The sequence below is a fragment of the Anoplophora glabripennis genome, unplaced genomic scaffold (genome assembly GCF_000390285.2).
Source record: "Anoplophora glabripennis isolate ALB-LARVAE unplaced genomic scaffold, Agla_2.0 scaffold172, whole genome shotgun sequence".
Taxonomy (NCBI): domain Eukaryota; kingdom Metazoa; phylum Arthropoda; class Insecta; order Coleoptera; family Cerambycidae; genus Anoplophora; species Anoplophora glabripennis.
In genome coordinates this window covers 678621-691960 of record NW_019416503.1, presented here as the reverse complement: position 1 = coordinate 691960, position 13340 = coordinate 678621, and the positions used below count along the sequence as shown (strand labels likewise).

Below are 13340 nucleotides of genomic sequence, written 5' to 3'. Positions count from 1 at the left end.
TCAAGTTGCCATACGTTTAAAAAATAAGCAAGGATTTCTAAACAGATCCGCTGAATTGTTTTTCAAAAATGTTGTGTATTTAGTAAATTATACTTACATATATTAGATATATCCCGTATATGTATAATTAAAAAAGGTTATTTTAAAGACGATGCAAAATGAACAATAAAATAATTATGACGAAAACGTATAATAAATAATATAAAAGTTTATTCATTTCATTCAGCTTCACTGTCAGTACCTGTGTAAATAATGAGCATTCTATATCAAATTAAGGGAAATGTATTGTGTTTACCGTGAAATTAATTTATAAATGAACTGCTCTCAACTACAACTACAATAGTACACAATAAATATGCTTTTTTATTATTTTATACATATTAAGATAAATCAAAGTAACACTACTACTTCCTCCATTTTTTTCTAAAGTTCCTCCTAATGGAGATATCGGGCCACAAAGGAGTCTTTAGAGAATTACGTTTTGGGTTGTAACCTTAAAACCACAATATTTTTTGAAGCAATAGTCAATCAGTTAGGATATAAACAGTTCAAGTTTAATTTTTTGCAAATTGTTTCATGCATTTAGTTAACTTCACAAGTGCAAAAACCTTTAAAACAGCCGAAAAAGAAACAAGTTAAAGATTTATTAGGCAAAATAAACATTTTTTTAATGATCACTAGATTGATTGAGCTGGACCTATTTTATGGACACTTTGGTCATCCGACCTAAATCCATTAGACTTTATGGGCTCATCCAAAGGAACGAATTTATTTAACACTTGGTAAATATTAGAAAATATCTTTTGCTAATAAAAAATTCAGTTAAACAAATGAATTAATAAGCAGAACATGACAAAGACTGGCTATTTGGTGATGAACCAGTGCCATTTCAAAACACACACACATATCACAGAATTATAATCAGATTCCTAACAATCCTGGATTGTTATTTCATGTGCACTGGTATAATAAATCGTTTACAGAATAAAACTGTACGGGGAGATAATTTTGAACATTGCTTATATTTACCTTTTCTCGTTTTGTATTATTATGTAAATGTTTATTTTCAACTTGTAACATGTTTCTCTTAAGGCTGACGTTTTATAGACAAGAAATCGTACTTTTAGTAAGACAATCACAGAACAAGTCCATCCAGGAAGTGACGAAGCGTAATGCTAAACTAGAGTAACTTCTTTTAATTTTTCACATTCATATTATCCTACGATTTTCTAATTTAGCAGAAAATGCGTTATTTTATTCATATTTGTCTTGTTCAAATGGAGTAAGTGATTAAAATCTTTTAACCAGTGAAACTTCTTACGATATTTGTAATCGGAAATTTCCAACATATTTTTATCTGTAAGTTTTGAGTTTAAAAATAAACTGCGAAAATACTTTCTCCCAATGTGTAGAAAACCCACCCTAGGCTACCTCTCTGAATTTAAATTTCATTTTCTTCACACTTTACAAAAACGTTTCTACCCTTCTAACATCTTTAAACTAAAAGGCTTTTAATATATTTATTTTACATTACATTCGTGTAAATACATAAAGCGAATTACTGGAAATGTTGTCAAGTAACCAAACTTTATATAGGGTGTTTTGAAAGTGGAGTTTTAATTTTAACAGCTCTCTATTTATATAAAAAAATGTACAAGGTCTGTTCAGAAAATAACTGAACTTTATTTTTTAAACTTATTATTAATTTTATACATTATTGGTCCTTGTATTTCCCTCCCCTATTTCCCAGCGGTCTTTCCATTCCATGGAGCAGTCCTGGATAGCTTCATTTGAAATGGCCTTTAAATTCTGTGACGAATTTGCTTTGATGTCATCAAAAATATGAAAACAGCGTTCTTTCAGCACTGATTTTAATGTCGGAAATTATGGAAAAATCACAAGAAGCCAGGTCTGACGAGTAAAGAGGGTGAAGGAGGACAGTAATCTGATTTTTGGCACAAAACTGACAAATTGACAAAGCTGAGTGTGCGGGAGCATTGTCATGCTACAAGAACCTCTGGTCTCTTTTTGCGTATTTTTCGTTTATTTTCTGAACAGACCTCCTATAAGAAACTAATAATAATGGGGCAAAATGTTTGCATCAAAATATGAAGATTTAACTATCTTAGTATGTTTTAGTAAAACGTTGCTTGGAAAAATGATACAGGATGTTAAAATGAAATTATTTTTTCGTTTTTATTTTTTGTCATAACTAGAGTACCGCTTAACCCATTGTTACTAAATTTATCATCTGATGATTAATTTATCTTGTTCTTTTCCTTGAACAAACGTTCTAATTCAGTTCACTTCAACATCTTGCCCTGGTGTCTTATCTATGTAAAAAAGTACACTTGGTTGAATTTGAAAATTTATGTCGTTTTCAATAAAACTGCCTTAAGACCGGCGTTTTATAAACAAGGAGGACAGTAATAGAAAAAAAATCGCCATTGCAATTTTTGACAGTATCTAATCTATAGAAATGTTTAAATAAGATTCCTTTAATTTTGTGTAGTTAAAGATCATAGAAAATATGACCCCCCACGTAAACATCGAAAAATATACTTGCCCCATTTTGTCGAGAGTTTTATAGGAAGTACTTAATAATTGTGATTAATTCATATGTTACTACATATGTCAAAATGTGATCGAATGCACATCGTGATTCAGCATTTTCCTCAAAAACATTGCGTTTTATGAAACAAATATCAAGAGACAAAAAAATTTCTAATTTCAATGGCTTTCTAGCTAACTAATAATTAAAAAAAAATCAAATTTGTGACCAAATTTTTCTGGTTTCAAAGACAAGGGGGTCCATGAAAAAGTGTCTTAAGGAGGTTTCTCGCCAAAAAGCGTAGCATTGTGAGATTCCACATGTCATGTGTACCAAATTTAGTGATTCTCGTACAACATGGTTTTGAGATATAAAAAAGACTTCTTAGGGGCAAATTTCAGGGGCTGTAACTCCGAAAGAGGGGGCCAGTTGGCAAAAAGAAAAAATACGGGTCCCCTAAATTTGTCTTAAGAATCTATGACCAAATTTTGTTGCATTAATTTCGGGACACCCTGTAGAGTACCAACACTGATAATTTACTCTTAATACCTGAAGTACAATTTATTAGACACCACGCTGTTTGTTTTATGACCTGGTGACAATTCAATGCTGGAAGTCATTCTCTTAAATCTATTACAAACTACCTTGCACAATCAGTAGTCATAGTGTAGTGTTAATCTTAATTTAGATTTTTCTACGAAACATATCTACTTTGATACTTGCCTGTGCTCTGTGGTATACCACAAGAAAGGAAATTTGCCCACAGCCCAGTAGTGTTCAGGGACTAATTTCATATCGACCAGTTAAGAAAAGTGAATAACCGACAAAATGAATAACAATAAAACCGATATCGGAGATCAGATTTTGTGATTGTTTATCAAAAATGGGTACTTAAAATACTCACTGCGTTTCAAATATTTGCGAAGTATTCGATAATCAGGGATTTCGAAAGATTTGATAATGCACCTGTTTTTATGAATTTGTTTACATCAGTTTCTGAAAACATTTGTAACTACTGTGTAGCGATAAATAAATTTTATATGCAACAGTTCGAAGATTCTTTCATGAAAATTTCCTAAAGTAGAAATATTCGTCAGATATTCTACGGAAATATTACTGTTAGTTGAAATATTTTCTCCAACAAACAAATGTTATACGAGGTTTGATTAAAAAAGTAACGGAAACAAAGCGGTATGTGGCGGTACCTTTTATTGCAAAATCCGAGCTGTCTCTCGTGTTCTTGTAGTTTTCTTCTGATTGCCTTATGCTAATCGCGCAAAACTTGTAGTGCTCCTTGTTATCTGAACGACTGGATAGCAAAAATTCATGATGAAATGTTCCATTGTAGTCGAAGAAAACGGTTAGACCAGACCTTGGATGTCTTCGTGGCCTTCCTGGAAAGTTTTGCACCATTGATAAGCTCGTGGCATCGTTAAAGGCCTTCTTTAACATTTAGAACGTTTCGCTGCCCTTAATTCTGTTTTTAACACAAAACATCAGATAAACTCTATGAACCGACATTTCGCCACACAAAAAGTCGCCAAAAACACCGAGGTAAGTCTAAGTCATTCGCTCGCTAAACACAATTAAGCATACAGCTGAATAAAAATTTAAGGTACGCCATTGACAGTGCTACCAAGAAAATTCCTTTACTTTTTGATCAAACCTCGTATACGTTTTCACATAAATTGCCCTAAAACCTAAATATGCAATAACAACAATAATACAATAATCTGCCAAAGATGTGGTTCTCGTTTAATAAAATTATATAAAAACAAAGAAAATCATTACATATTTTTTTTATGTACTTCTTACATAAACGGGTATTTCCCACAACACTATACATAAAATCTCATGACCGCAAAACAATACGCAGAGTAAATTATTAGGTAAGTACTAATAACAGCAATACATGATATAATATAACGATTTCTTTTAACAATTTTTTTTGATTCAACAGCTTAAAATATACCTACAGGGTGTCCAGAAACGAAACTGCCACGCCTCACAAGTAAAACATTGTGCTTCATTAAAAAAGTGACAAAATTAAAATTCTGGATTATACATTTTACTCTATACCCTTTTTTCCTTTCATATTTTTTATTTTGACAGATTATTTTTAGGACATCGTTTTTAAAGTTTTTTTTGGAGCTGTATTTACGGTTCCCAACTTATTATCTTTTTTTAATATCTATAGCAGACTTGAGCAAACAGAATGCATTGTTCAGTAATTATAATATATGCACACTATTCGTAAATATTTAGTATCTATTATTGTCGAATGAATATCTACTAATACTAAGTACAATCCAGTATTCGTATAATCCTGGAATTGCGCAAATATATTAAATATTATCATATTCATGCTTTCTTATTGACAACATAAAATTTATGAAAATTTAGGATATGTGCATTTATCTTTTGTATTCCTAGTTACAAGTTATTTAATGCTACTATAATAAATAACTTATGTGTTTAACACCAATACGTAATTATGTTATATAAATTGAATAGTATAATTTAATGCTTCTGCAAAATTTATTTTAAAATCCAGTAAACAAAAAAAAAACTTGTTGGACAAGTTGCTCGCCTTGCATTTTTTCGTTATCATGAAATACCTAATGAATACTAACAACTTTTAATTGAATTACACACATTTTGATTTCTTGAAATTATAATTCATTATGTATTTTTATAAACAAAATTGACTGACGCTTCAAATTAATAATTGTTCTGGGAAGTTTAGGATCTACAGGGTGATTTCACTTTAAATACAGAAACTGCAGGATTAGGTTCATTGCCAAAAAATAAATTACCATAAACCAGTGGCGGCTGGTGACATTGAGAATAGGTCTGACAAAAAAAATGCTGGCGAAAATTTTCAAATTTTCAAGATCAAACGGTTTCAAATTAATCTGGAAATTTTTAGTTGCATTTGTAATATTACCGAAAAACTGACGTTTGTGAGAAGTATTATCATTTAGATTTTATAAAAAATAGAAATATTAGTTCGCCTTGTGTATTTCTATGAACATTAACGCACACCATACATGTATGTTCCAACGAAGCTTTGTAGTTACGATAACCTCGTGTGATGTTACCAAAATTGTTAAATCCCTCCTTATTCCACACGCCCGACTTACACCCACAATCAAACACGGCATACAGAAATGTTTTTTTAAATAAACACTTCCACACAACCACTCCGAATACCATTCATTCCGAAACTTCTGAAAGTACACATTGTCTTTTGACTTCGCCATGATATTATATAATATTGAGAAAATAGGGCACAGGTTTCTGGCAATTTAAAAAATACTTTTTGTCCTCAATTTGTTGCGGCGTTTCCAATAAAATACATACTGGATCATACATAGGAAACATTGCTACAATTATTATACAAAACAAATATTAACTAAGAACCGTTATAATCGTGCATTGGGCGACGCGTATCGTATAAACTGTTAAGGTGGCCATATTCCTGGCCGAGAAATAGTGAAATTGCTGCCGTTTTTAGTTACTGAAATCTTTAAAAGTAAAACGTGTAGAACAAAAGTAAGCACAAAAATAAAATGCTTGATGTTACTCAAATAAAATAATAACTAAAAAAAGCGTTTGCTGTTATTCTAACCCCACATTTTAAGAATTATTTTCACGTACTTATAAATAAAAGTAAACAATTTTATATGTAGGACTAAGCAAGTAAATGTTATAAGAATATTTACATGTGGAATTATATATAAAAAAGTTAGTATTTTCGTAGATTTCAGTACCTAAAACTTTGATGGTTTGCTCGTTTTTTGCACCTGTTTATTCGTTTTACTGCGGCGTCTTTGAAAATACTCAGGTGGCATGACATAACATTCCTATTATTTGATAAGCTTTAGATTATTCAGTTATCAAATGTTTGAAACTATTTGTCTTTGCGGAAAACACTATTTAAAGAATATGGGGCCCTTAAAGGCAGGCGATGGGCGATGCTGCTTCAATTTCTGGCGTCATTCGTTCCCCCACGCCGTAGTTTAGTCTCGTGTTGGCCGCCTCGTTGTCATGACAACCACCGTAAACAACGCTTCGAAGAGAAGCGGAATACAGACTGATTTCGATCTGCGTCACTTGCGTATACTATACGTTGTATGCTACGAGGTTGATGTTCGCGCGATTTTTTTAGAAAGCATTCACCGTGCAACTATTCTGTTTATTTCTACGTATTAAACGAACAAACAGAATACATTTTCAATATAGAATTATATCTAAAATATAAAATTTATATAAAATTAAAAATAATTTTAAATAGCACAACCAACCGGAAATTTTAGGTCACCTGATGAGCCGCCACTGCTATAAACTTTTCTCCTGCGGGACTCGGTATTCGAGATGCAGGGTGTTAAAATTTGTAAAAAAATATATATTTTTTCTGCTATATCTTCATGACGGAAATGAATGAAATATTAATAAATTACATAAGCATTGGACTAATATTTTTTCCATTTCATAAGTACTGATTCATATTTATCTGTTCCTAAAACTAAGTTAATGATATTCAGTACTTTTACAACTATCAATTGGGTTTTTACAGATATAAATAAAACAAAGAAAATAAATTGCCTCTGTACAATTCCTATTAAAGTATATGTAAACGCTAAACCCAACAATGAGCTTAGACAATTTCTATTCATCAATAAATTTACTTCTATGTTCCTTGATGATACAGCATTAAACTGATAATTGTAATTATTAATATTAAATAGCAATTCCGTAATAAGGATTCCCTAGAAATTTCCAGTTTAAACAAAAAGAAAAATAGGTACCCTTTGTGACCGAAATAAAATACATCAAAGCAGACAATATAAAAATATTAATTAATATGACTCAATTATCATAATAATTAGTTGTATGTGCGACATAATTTTACATTGTTATTTTATTATACCTGAAATATAATACGTTTTACTTCATTTGTTTTTATTTTGAGTATAGTGTAAATGAAAATACATAATTGGTAATTTAGGAAAATAAAATATTTCATTTTCAGTTCATTTATCGATATAATTAATAATTAAAGTAGGGTAAATAAATGCCATTATTACAAAAAAAAATCATTATTTAGCATATTTTGTTACATTAAACGAACTGGCAAAAAAAGTAAAAAATAGAATAGATAAACACTGACCTTACTTAACAAAAAGATGGAGGCGAGAAAATATGACAAGTGAGTTCGAATTAAACAACCATGGATACTTACAAAAACTAACACTATTGTGATGTACGAAGTCAGCTCAGAAAATAACCGAACTTTATTTTTTGAAACTATATTATTAATTTTATACGTTATTGGTCCTTGTCTCCTACAAAGCAGTCCCCTTCCTTATTCACCCATTTTGTCCAAGCGAATGGATGACTTCATTTGAAATGAAATAGTCTGAAAACGGCGTTCTTTCAGCACTGATTTTAATTTCGGAAATAAGAAAAAATCACAAGGAACTAGGTTTGGCGAGTAGGGAGGGTGAGAGAGGACAGTAATCTGATTATAGACACAAAACGGACGAATTGACAAAGTCGTGTGCGATCGCATTATCATGGTGCAAGAACCAGGAGTTGTCTCGCCACAATTCCGGTCTCTTTTTGCGGATTTTTTCACTTATCCGTTGTAAAACGCCTTGATACTATCAAGGTTCACTGTCTCACCTTCAGGCAAGAATTAAAAATGCACAATTGAGCATCACTTTGACATTGGATCGAGACAGACGTGTTGTCTTGTGACGTGAAGATCCTTTGCCAATCCAATGTGATAATTGAACTTTTGTCTCACTATGATAGACGTAAATCCACCTTTTGTTTCCCGTTATGATCCCTTGAATGAATATTTCATCGTCATTGGATTGTTCCCAATTGAGATGCTAGCCTCTTCTGCAATTTCTCTGACAGCACGCACCAGATCTTTGACTGAAATCTGATCTGAAATCTGAAATCGAAGGCCTTCCTCGTCGAGGATCATCTTCAATTGACTGACGACTACTAAATGAGTTATCAACAATCAACAATCCAAGAACATGTGGTTAGAGACAATGCTGCCAACCCCATATGACTAAATATCTAAAAAAATACTTTTTTTTATATTTTTTTAACAGACCTCTTAGTTACAATTTGGAATGATAGTTCTCCAACATCATTGACTTGTCTGTCGCACACCATTATTTTTAATATCACCAATCAATCAAAAACTAATGGAAAAAGCTGTGAAACCGAAAAGTTGTTGAGTGAACGGTTTAACAACACAAAAAGATCTATTAAAACATTGTTTACTATAGCAGCCCAAACACTAACTGAGAAGCAATATGGAAAATTAGTACGACACAGTATAGAAATTCTGAAAAGGCTACGTATTACTCACACTAAAAATTTCGTTGTGGGTAGAAATCATTTCGCTTGAGAGTAAAACTGGGGCTTGGATATATTAGTATTATCGTTAGAAGCAAGTTGCAAGAACCTACACATAAAGGATGATCTTGTTGTCGCAGATGAAACGTAACTATGCATCATTGAAATAAAATACTAACCACCATCAACAATAAATCTTGACTGTACAATATTTTGTCCATACTAGACCAATACCGAAACACTAGAGTGCAAGAATGACAGTTAAGAAACAAGGAATTTTCATGGTAGATGTACTGTCAAAATAAAAAGCAGCCAACAAAACACTCAAATACTGTTAATTGGTGTTTTTATTTTACCACCCCCCTCTGTTTACACTTTCTACACTAAACAGTTCTGCAACTTTATGAATCTTTGGCTACTGAAGGGAAAACTGGGGAGGACTGGATACAAGTCAAATAAAAAATCTGAAAATTTAACTGGAATATTTTGACTACGAACGCTTTAAAAAAATGTATAAAACTTCTCACAGTTACCAACTGCAGAAATTTATCACACATTTATGTGCAAGCATTGTAAACAAATATTTTGCATTATCAGGCTAAGAGTTTTATTACATTTTCTATTAATTCATATTTTGTATTTTTGTGTAACAAATAAAATATTCAGCCACGCAAAGAAGTGGTTCGTTTGACGTATCTGATCCATACCACTTTAAGTCTTTGAATCCCCAGAAACCAAATCTGCATGGAAAGGACTCAATTACATTCCAGTTTTCTTAAATAGCCAAAACTATTCTTAAAACCTAGGAAGTAGCCAAAACTCAGCGTTCAGTAGATTTCTCCTCGATTCATAATCCTGGAGACGAGTCCACGCGTCTAATTCGTGAGCTCATTGAATATTATGAGTATCCAAAGACTCGATCTATTGTTGCAACATTTCAACTGCGGGTAAAGGGAAAAAGAAGTCCTCTAGTCCGAAGATAGAAAGGAGCACAGAGAAGGAATAAAAATTACAGAAATATTTCAGGTGCAGATAAACTCATTTGTAGAGTTGCATCCAAATAGAAACCCACTAAATGTAAAGTTGTGGCAAATTTATGAACTTTAGGCAGTAGGACATTCATCAATAATTGAAATTTATAGTCTTTTCGAAGTCAGTTGAGCATGTATAAAAATGCCTAGCAATAAAATTTAATGAGTCTCATAGGTGTCCCTAAAAAAGCTTTCTGCCAAAGGTAAAAAATAATAATTTGTACCTATGGAATGTGTAGAAGATGTCTATTATATATTTTGCTTATTTATGTCCTCAAACCATTTTATTATATTGATGGTAAATTTTGGTTATGACATCAAAAAAAATTTACATTTTCATTAAAATATATTATCACCGATATTTTTAAATTTTTGTTTTCGCTTCCTCTTTACGCAACACTTTAATGACACGAAAAATTGTGGGCACTGAAATTATAATTAATACGTGAATTCTATTTTTAAATTCATTATCTGATTTTTCATGTCTTTCCTTTTTTAAATAATCGTAAATATTTAAAATGAGACGTTGACATTGAACATGTAAACCTTTATTTTTAAATTCTAAATCTGTTTCATCAACAACCGGATCTAATAATTCAATATTGTCTAGCGGTATTTCGTTTTGTTTCATTTCAAAAGGTCTCCAAAATGCCATGTTGTAATAATATTAGTAAACAAAATATCCCTCTTATTTCTCCCTTTCGCAATAATTGTAATATGACTGATTAATAGAAAGTGCATATAATAAATTAAAATTACCTGAATCACACCAAATTCCGCATTGCTGCACTGCACTGCTAGGCAATTTGTCAACAACTGAAATTTATGATCCAGTTGCCCAGTGCAGCTGTGCTTGTGCGCTGTTTGCCCGCGCGCGCATTCTTCAACTGGGCGTGTACATTTTTACCACCCCTACGTTTAGTTCGACCAGACCTGCATATGGGTATGGCTAAATAAATATAGGAACAAGTTTTTCAAATATTTCAATGCCGAGTTGCTGCGTAGCGACCGAACCTGGTACATACTGCCTAGCTCTTTGGTCTTCAATTGAGATCGGAAAGACTATATCAGATCGGGACTGATTTTGTCATTATGTCCGAGATAAACCTGTGCTTTGAATAAGTTGTAGTGTGTTAGCCGGAAAATATGAAACTATACTCGTATCAGTCTTCTTCTCCCCAGCATTCCTTGTCAGTTAATAAAACTCATATGAGTACTCAAAATCGTCCTGCGACTGTATAAAGTCAGAACAAAAATAAACCTATTGCGTTACCAAGTCACGAACACATCAACCTGTAGTTAATAAAAACGTGTTTGAACTAACAGCAATTATTATATTGTATTTCTACAGTAATTAAATAATTCTTGTTGTAAATTATGTATACACTAATGCACCACGTGCGCAACATTTGGATCAATGAAAGATCAAGATTATCTCGTTTTTAGCCTTTTTACAACAAGAAAGAGAGATACAACAGTTAAACACGTTGTATATAAACACACCGCCTACTTAAACTAACATTTAATGTGTGCAAGTTCGTGGCTGCATACGTTACTTAATGTAGTTAAACTTGAATGCCTCTTGAAAATTTATGTATCTGATACATTTTTTGCATTTAATGTGTTTTCTAAACATATGCTATAAGCGGAATCATATTTAACTAAGCAAGAATTTAGTTGACCGCGAACGTATGAGGATGTGTATTCAATAATTGAATAGGATGTAGACAAGGGGTAAGTTAGATTAACATTGCAGAGGTAGCTTACCCTTTACTTTAGCGATGCTTGTTCTTAAAACCAGAACCGGTTAGAACCAGAATGCACAAAATTTTGTTAAATGTTTACAATACAATGATCATGTCACTCATTTGGTGTAAACACATGAGAATTGCGGCAAGTGGAAATATTATACAACAGGGTGTTTTTAAATGAAGTAGCCAAAATGGTACCATTGAATGTAGAGCCAAAAATAAGAGGATTGAAGTAACAATGCCTTATATGAAAGTTGCACCCCTGAGGTGATATACCCTCTTAAGGGAGGGAATTGAAATTCACATTTTAATTTTTTTCTTTAACATGAGGAATGCTAGAGACACGAAACTTGGTATGAGCATCCTACTAATAAAGAGACAACTTTTCAATATTTGTTCGATCATTGGCGTATTTCATAAAGGAGTGAAACAGTCAACCCCATTGCAATATTTTATTAGAAATTTTTTTATATGAAGCAAATTATTTATTTAAAAATATTTATTGGAAAGACTGATTTATTGCGCAACTTTTTTACCTCTTGTAATTTTTTTGTAATTGCGAATATTTGTAAAAATAAAATGGGCAGATGTCATAACAAATAAATTGTTATTTATCATATTAATAAATTGACACTTTCTGTCAATAAGCTGGTAATTTAATAATAACATTAACAATAATTTGCTATTAATTAATGAAAAATGTTTGATAACTTATGACCATCGGACATGTATTAGGTAAAGCTATTTATCTGAAATAAAATATAATACAAACGAAAAATAAGAAATGCAAAATTAAATTTAATGGATATTCTCGAAATAATTTCTATTTTGGTGCAAGCATCACCTAATACGTCTGTTGTACTCGCACAAATAGTTCTTGGTTATTGCGAAGGTCATCTGCTGCCTGAAATATTCTTAAGCCTAGTTCTTCTAAGGAGGCAGCAGGAGTGGCATAAACAATACTTTTTATGTGTCCCCATAAAAAGAAATCCATCGGCGTTAGGTCAGGTGAACGTGCAGGCCAACAAACAGGGGCATCACGACCAATCCAGCGATTCAGGTAATTTAAATTTAACCATTCTCTAACGGCAAGTGTACTATGTGTAGGCGCCCCATCGTGCATCACCTGACGTGTAGCGAGGGGTACATCCTCAAGTAATGTTGGAAGATTTTCGTTCAAAAATCTAAGATACTCGGCCGCTCCAAGCCTGTGTGGAAGAATAAAAGGACCTACTAACTAGAGTATTTCATACAATTCCCATCCAAATGTTTAAACTGAAATTATGTTGACATCTTAAAACAAATATTTCATGAGTATTTTCTTCCGACCATGAATAAACATTATGAAGGTTTACTGCGCCTACTCTAGGAAAATTTCCTTCATCGGTGAAAAGTATATTCATTAGGAAATTTAAGTCATGCCTGGAAATATTAATGTAGCATTGACAAAAACCCACGCGGTTAGGTAAATCAGGATCATTCAATTCTTGCACGGGTTGGTGAAAAGGGTATAACAAATTTTCATGAGCTACATTCCACACAAGACTGTGAGAAACTTGCAGTTGCCTGGACACCTGTTTTGTGCTTGTTCTAGATGTTCCAGTATAGCTTCCTCAGTTTCAACAG

At 32.3% G+C, this 13340-nt stretch overlaps 2 protein-coding genes across 3 annotated transcripts in view; both read left to right on the top strand.

The window, feature by feature from the left end:
• The window catches only part of LOC108905265 (trehalase-like), a 61896-nt gene that overhangs the window by 7810 nt on the left and 40746 nt on the right, over nt 1-13340 (top strand). The gene's annotated exons all lie outside the window — the stretch shown is intronic.
• The window catches only part of LOC108905264 (trehalase), a 35596-nt gene that overhangs the window by 387 nt on the left and 21869 nt on the right, over nt 1-13340 (top strand). The window contains exon 1 of one of the 2 annotated variants that reach the window (XM_018708065.1): nt 11524-11697. The exons of the other annotated variant lie outside the window; for it this stretch is intronic. The gene's annotated coding sequence lies outside the window, so the exon portion shown is untranslated. Of the gene's footprint in view, nt 1-11523; nt 11698-13340 lie in introns of those variants that run through there. 2 annotated transcript variants of the gene reach the window in all.